At 35.3% G+C, this 12,178-nt stretch overlaps 1 protein-coding gene across 50 annotated transcripts in view; it reads right to left on the bottom strand.

The window, feature by feature from the left end:
- The window catches only part of MBNL1 (muscleblind like splicing regulator 1), a 179,992-nt gene that overhangs the window by 102,526 nt on the left and 65,288 nt on the right, over window positions 1-12,178 (bottom strand). The gene's annotated exons all lie outside the window — the stretch shown is intronic.

The raw sequence follows: 12,178 nt of genomic DNA, 5'->3' as shown, positions 1-12,178 counted from the left end.
TATATCTTATAGTGAACTATACGGAAAAAATTTTGAAAATTCTGAAACTAACACAATATTTGCAATAAACTATACTTCAATAAAAAGAGAAAAAGAATGCCCAAAACTTACAAACTTGAAGTAGAAACTGACCTGATACCGTAAGAACTTGTAAGATTTAGTTACAGGTAGAAAATGGCCTACTGGAAAATTTAAACATGAAATCTAACTTAAAAATATCTTTGGAATGGAAATTCATAACAAAAATAATAAAAAAGTCACTTATGATGGAGCATGATAATGTGAGAAAAAAGAATGTATACATGTATGTGTAACTGGGTCACCATGCTGTACAGTAGAAAAAAAAAATAATGTATTGTGGAAATAGAAAAAAAATTTAAATCAAATGAAAAAAATAACAAAAGGATAATTTTAACTCAATTTGAGGTTCTATTATTTGAAAATAAAGTATCAACTGAATTACTCTATTTTTATTTATTTATTTTTATTAAAGTAATTGATTTACAATGTTTCTTCAATTTCTGTTGTACAACAAAGTGACCCAACCACACACAGTTCCCTGTGCTGTACAGTAGGACCCCACGGCCCATCCCTTCCAAATGTTAGTTTGTATCAACCACCCCAATTAGTGTTTTTAAATAATTTTATTTTTCAATATGTTACTTTTCAACATCTATAAAGATAGTTTTAAATTATTTTGGCTCTCAATAGACCTAAATCAAACTTTCCTTTGATTTGAGAGGTCCTTTTTAAAGGGGTCTATTTCCATGTAGCAATCTTAATATACAGCACAGTTAGGTATCCTTTGTTCTATAAGACTTCCTTAAATGTTTACAAATATGTAAAAGCTCCAAAATTGTAATTATGTAAAAGAAAGTACAGCTCCATCCCTCAATCCTAAACTTTGAAAACATAATATAGATTACTTATTTTCTAAAATTCAAGTGATTTTGTTTAGGAGTTTGTGTAGGGCCAGAACAGAGTGTCAAGACAACCTTTTAGATAGTTGGGTCAGAAGTTTCTAACCCAGGGTCAGGAATCACTAAATCAGCTTCCAAAGCCTTTGTTATTTTAATGTTTTAAGTGGAGGTGCCCTGTACTTTCCTCTCAGGCAACCTTGACTTTCTATTGTAGATGACAATGGTGGCTATAAATAGCCTAGGCAAACTGGTAAAACAAAACTGCAGGACACTATTGTCCTATCTTCAAAACAGTAATGCAAAGTCTAATAGACAACCTGAAATGGAAACTATCCCAGGAAAATGTGCTTATCTTGCACTATAGCATCATTCTGAGCCTCACCAGGTTTATTCTGTAAAATAATCTCTTGCATTAATCCCAGTAAATGAAAAGAAATCTTTACAGGAAAATGATGGGCCAATATGGTGAAAATCAAGAAGAAAGGAAGGGAAACAATGAAAGGTTTTTTTTTTTTTTTAAAATAATAAATCTAACCTATTTATGTGAGAAGCATGATTTTTTTTTAAATCAGGAAACAATAATTTAAGTAATATTGGGAAGAGCTTCTGACTATAAGATACTGCAATGCAGAACTGGTGTGGATATATTTGAGAATGACTGTCCTGCGTCTTCCAAAAAGGTGCTACTGCAAAAGCCCACTGCCCAAGGACCTTTCTTCAGATAATTTTTAACTGTAGCTCCTTCTCCTCAATCATCCATAAACTATTCTAAGTTTTGGACCCCATAATACCTCATGAATTTGGCCTCTGGAAGTTGACCTCTTGGCTAGGAAACCCTCTCACTGACTCTCAGCTTTACCTTTCTCTCAGACTGTCAGTTTCCATCAGTCCTACCTCATCAGATAGGAGGCTAAATAGCCACTTCTGTCAGAAACAAATCACAAAACAAAAAAGAATAGCAAAAACAAAATAAAACAACAACAACAAAAAACAGCTTACTGAATACCTAATGCATGCCAGGCGCTGCTCTAAGTTTTTTTTTTTTTTTAAGTTGTTTAATCCTTAAAACAACCCATTATGTGTCCATTATAAAGATGACATCTCTGAAAATCAGAGAGTTCCAATAACATCCAAGGAAACACAAACAGTAGGTGATGGAGCTGGGGTCTGAGCCCAAGTTATCTGGCTCTACAGCCAAACTATACCAGCATATTTGCAGTTCTACTCAGGAATGGTGTCAGAGCTTCTGCAAATTATATCTAATATATTATACACACCCATATATATACATAGTGGTTTAACTATCTAAATAAAAAACAATGTTTTTAAAATGTTTGTTTGGCTTGTTCCCTGCAGCCATTTTTTTTTTTTTAATTACAAGAGTCTTTAAAAAATTCATACATCAAAGGCCAACTGCCAGACAGAAGATCAAGAGTGACAATTAGTGACAATTACCAAGCACTGCTCACTTTATTTACATTTCTATCTTAGCACTGACACTTTTATTCTTAAACTCCTCAGGGAGAGATCTCACTGATTTTTATTTGTACCACTGCCTCTTTATGTTATTAAAAGGGTAAAACAGAACAGATTAAACTGCCAAGAACACATCCGGGGCCAAGCTTCGGTAGAGAAAAGTAGTCCTCAGGTATCAAGTTATTTCATGTGTAAAGGATTTTATGATGCGTTTAACTTTTGTTAGTTACTATATACGGCCTTTAATAATATCTCAAACTTACAACCTAATTAAAACTCACATGATGAATTGACAAAAGAAGCAGGCATCAGGAAATGAGAAACAGAAGGAAAAAAAAAAAAAAAGTACTGCCAGAGTGTTTCCTCACACAAATAGAACTCTAGACCCACACATAATTCAGGGGTGCACAGCCATAAAAGCAAATGATTGAAGAGAATTACAGAGGTGACATCTTGCAATTTCTGTTCTAGTGTAAATCTTGTATGGTATAAGTAAGAGTGAGCTTGTGTGTGGGCGCCTGTGTGCACGAGTGTGTGTGTGGCCATCTCTATGCATATTTGAGACTGGGAAGAGAGGGAGAGCAGGGGGGGAAAGGATGAGTTTAGCGGCACATTTGAAAATATAAGTAGAGAAGGGCCCTACTTTCTACAAAATAATGTATTTAAGTTACTGGTGATTTTTCCATTTTCAGACTCAAATTGTTTACCATCACATCAATGTGCTTTTCAAGGCAAAGTTTTTAAAATGTGTGATAACTGAGCCCTTAATTTAAGAGTTTGTTCGTGAGAAACCCTGGAAAGCTCCATACTATCTTAACAGTATAGAAGCACCACTGCAACATAGGCTCTTTTTCAAATTAAGGAGCCACAAATGCTCCTAGAAACACCTGGGCTGATTTTAACTCTCAGCTGAAGTTTTCTAAACAACCATCCTTCAGGTGCCAGCATATGGTATCCTGGGTGTCTGGCCTCTACATACCATGCCAAATACCAGGCATACCTGTTTGGTTCACCTAAAAATACCTTTAGGGTAATTTAAGTATCAACATACATTGTTAGGGTCAACACTAAGCAGTGTTACTTTTCTTTTTAATATGTTTTATGTTTTTAATGCGGACTTTTGAAAGGTGCTGTCACCGTATTATTGTGGAGAATACATATCAAAAGAGGAATAAAATTTATAAGAAAAAAAAAGTTGTACCAATCCCCCACAAATATTTTAGCTTTTGAATTAACACTCTGACTTCCCACATCATCCACCTAAGTTCTTCATTTTACTCACATATACAAATGACAATTTTACAACATTACATACTTAAAACCATATTTTGATAACTTCTTTATAAAACAATATATACATTAATGACATACTTACAGATATATTTTTCTTTGAGTCTCTAGTGCCAAAATTGTTTTAATGCCATAAATATCATGTTTAACTGTATGAAAAATGAATGTAAATAGATTCTGAAAGCTTTCAATTCTTCGACTATGTCCTCTGCTTGAAAAGTTTTATAAATAAGCTAGAATACTTTATTCCTACATTCAGACTATACCAATAATTTCAATTCTGCTAGGTCCCTAAACCAGATTAGGGATTAAATTATTACATGCATGGAGCTCCCCTGCTCACTCATAGAATCTGCTTTAACCCTTCTCTTTGCCCCCAGGGAACCCCAGGGCAGCCTACACCTGCTGAACTGCATGCTCACTTTCCAATCCCTTTGGCAGCCATGAAATCCTTAAACGAGTTTCTTATCAAACATGCATTGAGTGTCCACTATTTCCCAGACCCTGTGCAAGATATTGCAAATACATACAATAAACATCCTTGACCTTCAGGAGTTAAGAGTCTAGTAAAGGCGGCCAGACACTTAAGTAGCAAGAATTCAAGAAGTCCTTGCTCTCACTAGTGTTCAAGGCTCACCACTGGCACTTAGTTAACCCTCTACAGGACTTAACCCCCCACCTGCTAGTTTGGGTTCTGTTTCAAAAGAGAGAATACAAGAATGATAATACTACCTACCATCTACTTAACTAGAACTACCCCCACCATCTGAAGACCATGGTGCAAATCACTGACACTGCCTGAGAGAAGTCCATCCACCTTCCTGATGGAAAAACCACCGCATATTTGGGTCAGTTCTGATCTTTGATGACTCTTCCCCACCTTTCTATACTGGCCTGCCACAGAGGTAAAATGGCTTTGACGGGGAAATCACATCGATATTGAAGAATGGAAGATCATCGAGTCACCAAGATTCTAACCATCTCTAAAACTCTGGGTTTCTGATTTTCACAAACCATGTGTTTCTTTGTGTGAACATCTATGTTTTTAAAGAAATATGTACATCTCAATCAATTAGTAATAAAAATCATTTATTGCAGGAGTTTTTGGGTGTTGTTGTTGTTGTTGTTGTTTTTAGGGCTGCACTTGTAGGATATGGAAGTTCCCAGGCTAGATGTCAAGTCAGAGCTGCAGCTGCAACCTACACCACAGTCACAACCACTCAGGTTCCAAGTCTCGACTGTGACCTACACCATAGCTCATGGCAACACCAGATCCTTAAGCCACTGAGCAGGGCCAGAAATCAAACCTGTGTCCTCATGGATACTAGTCAGGTTTGTTACCACTGAGCCACAATGGGAACTCCCTGGAGGAGCTCTTTAATTTACTCTTTTCCCATAATAACCCAATACAATAGGTACTATTGTTAGCTTCATAGGTAGATAAAGAACTGTGGAGAGGTTATAAACTTGCCTAATATCAAACAGTTTGCAAACAATGGAGCTAGAATTCCCATTTTTTCCAACTCCTATTTCTAGAGTTTTCTCTGAACCACTAAACTATGCTGCTTTTCCTAGAAGCATACATGACATCATTATTTATTTATCATAAAAGGTTAGCTATGACAGGCAGTCAGAGAAATCATGAATTATTGCGTTGTGGTTCCTACTGTTATTGCCACTGCTTTGTGGAAAGTGTGCATGTATGTATGTGTTCTTGTTTTGTTTAGTTTTCCAGTTAGACCTGGGTCTGAATTCTGACTCAATCACTTTCTAGTTGTGTCACCTTGAGAAAATTACATAAGAGCATCAACAATTTATTGGCTGTTTTCTATATGCTAGCCACTGTGCTAAATGCTTGGCATACATGGTCTCATTAAATTAAATTAAATTAAATCTTCATAAAAAGACAAGGAGATAATGTTACTCCTATTTCAGAGCAAGTAGGACTATGACTGAGAGAGGATACTAAGTAAACTTTCCAAGGTCAAATAGGCACTGACGAAAAGCAGCCCAGATTAAGTTAGGAGATTTAGGAGGGAGCACCTCGATGGCACTAGGTCACGAAAAGGGGGAGGACTGAATTTGGGGAAAAGCACTCATTGCCAGAATTTATAAATAATAGGACCCCTGAGTATGGACACTTGAGCCATACATCCTGGGTTTGAATCCTTGGTTCCATTATGGTATCTTGAGCAGGTTATTCAGCTTCTCTCAGCCTCAGTTTCCTCATTTGTAAAGGCAAGTAATAACACTACATATTTCCAGGTGTTTTTGTGAAAAATTAAATGAGATAATTATCATAATGGCACTGGAGATAGCAGGTAATCAATAAATTAAATTGAAATTAAAATTAATAATCTTGAATAATCCTGACTTAGCAACCTTTGCTTTCCACCCAACAAAACGAATAATGAACAGTGTAAAATTTCCCTAAAGTATCAAAAATGTCAGGATCTGGGATCATCCCTTGATCTATCTTCTCTTTTAGTTGTGTTGAGAGCAAGTACAGCTCTATTCATTTCTTTCTTTTCTACATGGGTATGTATAACGAGGCTAGGAACTTTGATTTATTTGTTACAACAAAGGAAATATATCATAAAAGGCTTACATCTGACATTTGTCAATGTCGATTATAAATATTCTGCTCATAGCCCACCAGTCTGAACAGCTCTCACATGCTCTGAGAAGGGACAAGGAATTGATGGGAAATAGGAACCAGTGGGAATTGAGAGTTATGAGTCTTATGAGTTGAGTGATGGCAGAAATACCTAGGGATCATTATGGCTGGGATTAAACAGACCTTATTTTGCGAACTAGCCTAAGACTTCTAAGACTTTCAGTGAATAAGTACTTCGTGTTTCTTCTAAAGTGTTTTCTTATTCCAAAATTACTCCAGTACTCAAGTATTTTTCAAATTGGATTTTCTAAAAATAGAATTCAGAGTTCATATAGCTTTGAACACATTTTTCTCCTACGACCATCTTGGGTCATGAGTCCATTCTGAACATCAAGTAAGGGGGCCGGGTTACATAATACCTGGCAAGAATTACACTAAATTCTTACATAATACTTGGCAAGAATTACACTAAAGAAGCCCTAGCCATGGTCCTATTAAATGATGGTAGGTGTGTGGTAAAGTCAGGGAGAACTTGAATTTTGAAGTAAATAATTCCAAGTCAGGTAAATAGATGCATTTAAGTAATAAATATATCAAATAATTTCACACAAATGTAATTACTGTATTACAGACAATATGGACTTTTTTCCACTTTTATGATATCACAGAAAAACAGATATCCTTAAAAATGCAAGCCGAGGATTTTTTAAATTTTGTAAACAATGGAAGTCAATTAAAATTTCTGCTTAGAAACAGAATATGTACTGCCTATACTTGCACACAGGTCTAATCTTTCCAATTTTGAAAATTTAAATTTTTAGAAAATTGCCAAATTCACATGATTGTAAACTGAAATAAATGGCACTCCTGAAGTTCTACACTCCTATTAAACAAAAATATTTTAGTGATCCTTCCAATGGACTTTTTGAAATCCTAATATAAGAAAAGCCACACTAAACAAAATAGAAACAAGAAACATTCTAAAGGCCTCAATCAGGCTATATTACAAAAGTAAACCCATGTTTACAGCCATACTTGTATTCTTAATTCTGAAGAAAAATCTCTTCAATTCCTAGAATCCATTCATTACTCTCCAGGTATTGGCAGGATGGCCCCTCAAATGTATTGAAACTTTAATAAATAAAATCATATAGAGGCAAATGCACTAGATTAGAATTCAGTGACCCAGATTCTGGTCTTTGCTCTGGGCTTATGAAATTGTGAATTATCAGTCCTCTGTTTCCTTATCTGTAAGAAAGCCATTTTATTATTTATTCAACTTATTTCCTAACTATTATTTATATTATTCGGCTAGCTGCTAAGATCTTTATGGCAATACTACTTTATGACATCATGTGCCTTTTCTGTATGCCCTAAAAAAAGTTGTCACTAAACTCTAAATATTACTGTATTGTGTCCTGCCTATATGCAGTTACTATTTCCATAAAACATTAAACACAATGAATACCACTCTTTCATAATGTTCCACTTAAAGATATTTTAGATTAATCTTAAAGTTGTAAGATAATTTTATAAATGTCCTTAATATGTTCATTTTATCATTCTATCTTAACATTTAATTGAATCATTTTAATATTATACATTATACATATAATAATATATATACATATTCTGTTTCATTTCTTGTCCTAGCAGAATATAAGAATTCTAGATAAATTAGAAAAAGGAAAATGCACTCCACAAGCTAACTTGAGAATAATGCAAACTCCTAACTTGAGACTACACCATAATTTTTTAAAACTGTAAACTCATTATAAATGCTAAGAATCAAAGCATTAAAATTTCCCTTTTCTGTTTTTACACATGAAATCAATTACTCAATTTAATGCACTAAAAAGACAGCAAAACATTCCATCTACTTATGCTTCAAAGTCTAAAGGGAATAAAACTTGGATATTTTCAAGTGTAAATAAAATACTTTGTTGAACATCTTTCAGTTTTAAAAATATGCATGCTAAATAAGCACTATCAAAGACAATTCTTGCTTTTCCTTGTCAACAGGCTTCTTTTTCACTTTTAAAAACTGTTACATTTTTGTTATTGAGATGAAAGAGTTTCAATGTGACAATAAGCTAAAAGCCTTGAGTTCAACTATAGTGAATCAATAAGAGATTAAGTCCATATCGATAAGAAAACAAAGGGGGGAAATAGTAGAGGAGTTGACAGTAAGGGCACCAAAGATCTCATATTAGAAGTGTCTTCATATCACTTCACAGAATAATGCCTATGAAAGGAGTCAGAGTAAAGAATAAAGGTTATAAATAAGTAACAAAGTTTGCTGCAAAGTTACACTGCTGAGAGTTGCTTTGTTGTTCAGTGCAAGATGCTGCTGCTCTCTCTCCCACTCCTCTAGCCACACACCACACCCCACATGCATCCTTCAGGATTTTACATGCAAATGGAGTACTTTTCCCCCTAAGAAATAGGAGTAGACGGATAATCCCCTTGAAAAAAATTAAAAGAAAACCCTGAAAATAAATCCTAAAAGAGACTGCTATATTTAGAATGCTAAGCAGTAATTTTGACAAAGGACAATGATGAATCCTAGTACCATGATCTGAGCTGCTCTTCCCATTCCTTTTGAATTAGTTACGGACTTAGGAACTTGAGTTTGAAGACTTTGAGGATACAACCATTTCATGTTTCTGGTTTTAAACATTAATGAAGAGGTAAATAAAATACAGGTATTTGGAAAAATAAATTATTTCTATTTTATTTTTAACTATTTTAATTCCCAACAACACTCTTCTTACAAGACACGAAACAAAGAGTCATGAAGTCCACTTCAAAAAATGGAAAAAAGGAGTTCCTGCTGTGGTGCAGTAGGTTAGGAATCCGACTACAGAGGTTCTGGTTGCTGTGGAGGCATGGGTTTGATACCCCATCTGGCCCAGTGGGTTAAAAGGTACAGCATAGGTCGCAGCTACAGCTTGGACTCAATCCCTGGCCTGGGAACTCCATATGACACAAATGTGGACATGAAAGAAAGAAAGAAAGAAGGAAGGAAGGAAGGAAGGAAGGAAGGAAGAAAGAAAGAAAGAAAGAAAGAAAGAAAGAAAGAAAGAAAGAAAGAAAGAAAGAAAGAAAGAAAGGAGGGAGGGAGGGAGGGAAGGAAGGAAGGAAAGAAAAAGAAAAAAATATATTTTAAAAACCTATTCATTGCCAAGTTTTAAATAAAATCAAATAAAAACATGACTATCACACCAGATTCCTTAAAAAAGTGTTTTATTTTGATTCTATTATCAGATACAGAGTTGCCTAAGGATACTCTAGCTATGGAGTCTACATTAAAATTAATAGCTGTAGGTTTTTGTAGCTTCTAGAACAGCTGCCTAGAGAAATCAGAATCTTACCTTTACATATCTTCTGAAGAGGTTTCTTGGTGCTTTGAAAACTCCTGAGGTCTATGTCAAGCGGCCATTCTCTTGCTCCCAGGGTCTTAGGGGCCTGGAGAAATCCCAACACCTGCTGCTACCACTGAGTGTCGAGGCTAGGAAAGCTTCAGGGTTTTGACAGCAGGATCGCTGAGCCACAGCCAAAGCTTGGGAAGCTTTAACAACTGAAAGCAAGTGTAGAGGGCAACGTGGTACCCAGCACAAGGCTCAATCGTAGCAGCAGGGGGAGGAATATCCCCACCCTCACAAGGGTTTAGAGGCAGCCATCAGGGAACCCAAGGGCCCGCCAATGGACAGAGCCAAGGAAGTGGAGACATGACCACACAGCACAAGACCCTAAGGGAACAAGGGAATGGGAACAACTAGCACAGAGCTCAGGTAGCGCTTGAAAAGAATCACCAAAACTCCCCGACAGAACACAAGCAATGGCGAAGTGCAACAAAATACATGGAGATAGGCCATTCTAGCGTCCTTAGAGAGCCAAAAACACAGTTGAGGGGGATATGGAGCTTTAGTTCTAGAAAGAAAAGTAAGGAAGACACATTATAGTATTCCTACTGGATCTGAGGTTAAATACCCAACAAATGGCATAAAATTCCTAAACCCTATCCATCATTATAACATTTACATTAAGATAAGGAAATTTACAAATAGGAAAAGTCACAGTGTGGATCCACAAAGCAGCAGAGATTAAAAGGCAAAGTGACCCATTATGGGAGAAGAAAAGTAAAAGACAGAGGGGAGATTAAACTAAGTTTATTTTTAAACAAAAAAATAATAATTAAAACAGCTTTTTAAATAAACACATGTTTTATCAAATACATCCTTTTCATTTATGATCAGATAAGGGAGACTGAAGCAATTCAATGAGATATGAGAAGAACATGAAGAAAGAAAGTGATGAAGAGTATTCAGAGATGAACAGAGGGAGAGATGGAAAAAAAGCGGGGAGGGGGAGGGGAGAGGAAGAAGAAAGGAAAATGAGATAAATTTAGTAGGTTTTAATGTATTGTCAGATAACTACTCACTAAGATTCTCCTAAATCTGGGCTTCACAATGTTCTCTATTCCATGGAGAAGCTTACAGCTTGTTAACCACTATTCACAGCTCTTCAACTGCTCATAAACCCTCAGGAACTCATCTTAAGGAGCCAACTGAATATTAAATGTTAAACAGCTACAAGAGACAGACCCTAAGATAATTTTGCTTTAATGAGCTGGATAAAATCAAGCCAGAGACTAAATATAAACTTTGACAGAACTTTAATAATCCCTAATATGTATCAAAATTAAAATACTCAGGCTCATTTAGGAACTGTCATTTTTTTCAAGACTAGAAGCAAATTAACCATGCATAATATTTTATACTTGTTTTAGAATTTAATGAAAAGAAACCCTACTGCCTAACAGCAGTTCTGTGTGCGTAATTTTTGATCAAGTATTGCTGACTCTGGGTATATGTACAGATGTCTGTGTGTGTATACACACACATATATAAATAATGTTAATAACATGTACAATAAAAGCAGCTCTTCCTTGAGCAAACTCTCTTATGTCCAGTAAGTCACTAAGGCCAGATATTTTTATAAAATGAAATAACCTTTATACTACAAAATAATAAGTACTGCCCAAGGAGCTGGACTTTTAAATCTGAGAGAATTAAGATTTTATAAGTAAAGAGAATAAGGAATCTGAATTTCCTTTTTAAAATACTTTTATTATTGTATACACAGTATCTAAGTGTAGATGTTGGTTTAAACTAAAACTTAATTTTTCAAAATATAATCATGTCAGTATGACAGGTTTGCTTGCATAAGGAAGGAGTGAGTGAGCCCCTTTGATAGAAACCAAATGGAAGCTGACTTTTTTTGAAAATGCAGTGTCTGACTTGAAAAAATTTTTAATTAAATTAGTTTTTTTTTTCCGACCTATGTTCTCAATCCCACTCATGAAAATCTGTTTCAACAATCTAAACAAGAGAAACTAAAACATACAAACAAAAAAATGTGGAAGAGAAGATAAGGAACTGAATTAATGCTGCCAATGTGAAATGGTAGAGTCCATTCAATTAGAAAGCACTTCAGATTCCATGAGGTATCAGGACTACATTCAGCGAAAAGAGAAAAATCAGTGCTGGGCTTTTAAAAAATAAATACTATATTGCCACTAAAGTATCTTGCTAAAATAATAAGATTAGATCATCTAAACCAGTTCATCACAAAGGAAGAAATTTTTGACAAAGGTGCTTACAACTGTAACCAGGCACCTAGTTAACCTGGCAACATAGTAGGTACTCAACACATATTTACTGGCTCAATGATGGTACCACATGTGAAAAGGCACTTCTCAGAAAGCATGGGGGGCAGCAGTTATAGTCAAGTAGAGTTGATAAAAATTAAAGGTAAATAGGTGTTTTCTCACTTGGCTTGTCAGAGCTTTTACTATGCTACTGTAAATTCC

This window comes from Sus scrofa, chromosome 13, assembly GCF_054392235.1.
Source record: "Sus scrofa isolate SSC_HxYL_T2T_F1_AM1 chromosome 13, Sscrofa_HxYL_maternal_Yorkshire_Landrace_v2.0, whole genome shotgun sequence".
NCBI classification, from domain to species: Eukaryota; Metazoa; Chordata; class Mammalia; order Artiodactyla; family Suidae; genus Sus; species Sus scrofa.
The sequence above is the reverse complement of the archived record's forward strand: the minus strand, read 5'-3'. Positions and strand labels throughout refer to the sequence as shown.